This window comes from Hordeum vulgare, chromosome 6H (genome assembly GCF_904849725.1).
Source record: "Hordeum vulgare subsp. vulgare chromosome 6H, MorexV3_pseudomolecules_assembly, whole genome shotgun sequence".
Lineage (NCBI taxonomy): Eukaryota > Viridiplantae > Streptophyta > Magnoliopsida > Poales > Poaceae > Hordeum > Hordeum vulgare.
In genome coordinates this window covers 14,162,752-14,165,287 of record NC_058523.1, presented here as the reverse complement: position 1 = coordinate 14,165,287, position 2,536 = coordinate 14,162,752, and the positions used below count along the sequence as shown (strand labels likewise).

Sequence of the window (2,536 nt, the reverse complement as noted above, 5' to 3'; positions counted from 1 at the left end):
GGCTGCTACTGCAAACATTCATGCCCCTGATGCTGGCTTCACGGGTACGGTGACGGTGACTAGGGGGGTGCTCACTGTGGAGCAGATAGTGCAGCAACTTAAGGAGCTAGTCTCTTCAACCTTCCGGTGGGAACCAGTTTTGATAGCGGATAATGTCTTCAAGGTTGTCTTTCCTAAAAAGGAGGATCTAGCCCGCCTGCTTAAGTTTGGGATGTGCAGGGTTGCTAGTACGAGCATTGTGCTTGAGTTTGATGCCTGGAAAGGCGAAGAGCCTAAGGGGAGACCTCTACCCCAGATCTGGGTGCATTTTGCAGAAGCTCCATCCAGAGCGACCAACGATTTTCAGGTGACATGGAGTTTGGGCTCGCTTATTGGTAAAACTGAAGAGGTGGATACGGTTTATACTAGAGCCAAAGGTGTTGCCAGGATGCTGGTTAGTGTCCTAGATATTGAACTAGTTCCAGATGAGGTTGTTTGGACCTTTGAAGGGATGAGATACACCCTCTAATTGGAGATTGAGAGTCCTACACTTTTTGATGTCCCTGACTCAGATAAAGATACTCATATGACTGATGGTGATGATGCCAGTGGTTCCAAAGATAATGCAGAGGGGTCAAAAGACACAGGTCCCAATGGTTTCCCTAAACAGACTGCTACTCCACAGCAAAACCAGCCTCATCCTGGCAATGATACTGGTCCAAACAACAATATTGTGCATAGGGATTTGTGGTTTGGTGCTTTTGATCCCGCCTCCGCGCCGGCAAAAATTGGTTCTCGGGCGGAGTCGCCTAGACTGCCAAGATTTGCGGGGAAGACTTCCAGGAACTACAAGGGAAGCATGCAGTCTAACTCTGCGCTGAAACCGCTGTCGTTGGAGGAGTATCTGGTCGGAGCTGAGGCTACGTCGACTACGCTTCCTATTGTGCTTGGTGCACCTGTTACGTCGACTAGCGCTCGACTTATGGAGGTATGTACTGCTGATGGGCTCGGTCACCCAACCGGCCAGCCGCAGGTTGCCGATTTGTCGCAGTGTATGCAGCTGCTTGCGGACAAAGCAGCATCCTTGATTGGCCATGCAGCTGCCCCTGCAGGGGTCGAGGAGTCGGCACATCAGGGTCTGCAATGCGGTGTTGTACCAGCGTTTGAACTGCCAGCTTCGGTTGCAAGCTTGGGAGGAGCATCTGTACATGAACCGACTCATGTTGAGGCTGCGGCGGTGGCCTGCGGCAGTGCGGTGGCTACCGCACGAGCTGTCGAGACAATTCCCAAGTTGGCCATGCATGAGATTTTTAATGCTGGGGAGGGTTGCGATTCTGCTGTACCTCAGCATGCTCCAGCGGCGGCCCAGGTCGTTCCTGTCGACGCGCTGGCCAGCGCAGGAGTGGTCCCGACAGGTGCGGTCCTTGTTGTTGCTCAGCCCGACGACGTGGTGGATGTCTATACGGAGGGCCGCCCATGGCGGGAACGGAAGTACCTACTGTCGTTGCACCAGAGTCTGGACCGATCTCGGTTGATGATGTCATAGCATTCGGAGGTGTTCCCAAACCGATGGGTCTGGAAAGACGATCTAGTCAATGGGTTCAGTCTCAGCCAGATGTGGATGACTTGCAGATTGGACGGGCGATGCTTATGCCCAAAATGAAGGAGGTTCAAAATTCAACAGGTATGACTTTTAATACTGAACACTCTATTCTTAATTTTACTCCGCAAGAGATTCTAGATAATGCGAAGGCAGTGGGGGTGACTTTGGGTGAGACTAGCCAACAAGTTTCAAAATCCATCAATGACTTATTAGACTTAGAAGTTGATAGGGCTTTGGATATTATTCGAAACTTAGCGGTGGTTCGACCTATGACTGATAAGGAAATATCAACTATGGGGGGATTAAATTTATTATGTCAAAACTTAGTCCCTGAGGAGGAGTTTAAACAGTCGCATGTAGCGTTTGATGATTCCAATATTACTAATTCTCATCTTACTGATACGGCCAAAGATACTCATGGTTATATGGACCAGGAGTATGCTTCGGATAAGCCAAAGAGGCGAAGAGTTTATCCAGTTTCGGCTGTTCGTAGGAGTGCTAGATTGAGGACTGCTAAATTTTTTTATGATGAACTATGGAAGGACTTTTTTGGAATAGCAGAGGTCTGAGAGACTTGGCTAAAATTAGGTTCCTTGCAGAATCAACGTTACAGCATAGTCTTGACTTCATCGCGTTGATGAAGACGGGGCGGGACAACTTCACATCACATTTTCTCAACTCCCTTTCCAGAGGAGTGGATTTTGAATGGCACTGTCTCCCTCCAAGAGGAAGGTCTGGAGGGATCTTACTTGGGGTTAGATGCAATACACTTCAAGTGTGAGAAGTTATATTAGGTGACTTCACGGTAAAATTTAGAATTAGGGACAAGGAAGATGGGTTTCAATGGGCTCTAGTAGCGGTCTATGGTGCCGCTCAAGCGGACCATAAACCAGCTTTCTTGGCTGATCTGGTTAGAATTTGCGATGAAAATCTACCACTTGTGGTGGGTGGGGA

The 2,536-nt window shown here is 49.1% G+C and overlaps 1 pseudogene; it reads left to right on the top strand.

Annotated features, from left to right (window-relative positions):
* Positions 1-565: 565 nt before the first annotated feature.
* Positions 566-1,615, top strand: LOC123402946 (annotated as a pseudogene).
* The last annotated feature ends 921 nt before the right edge of the window (positions 1,616-2,536 follow it).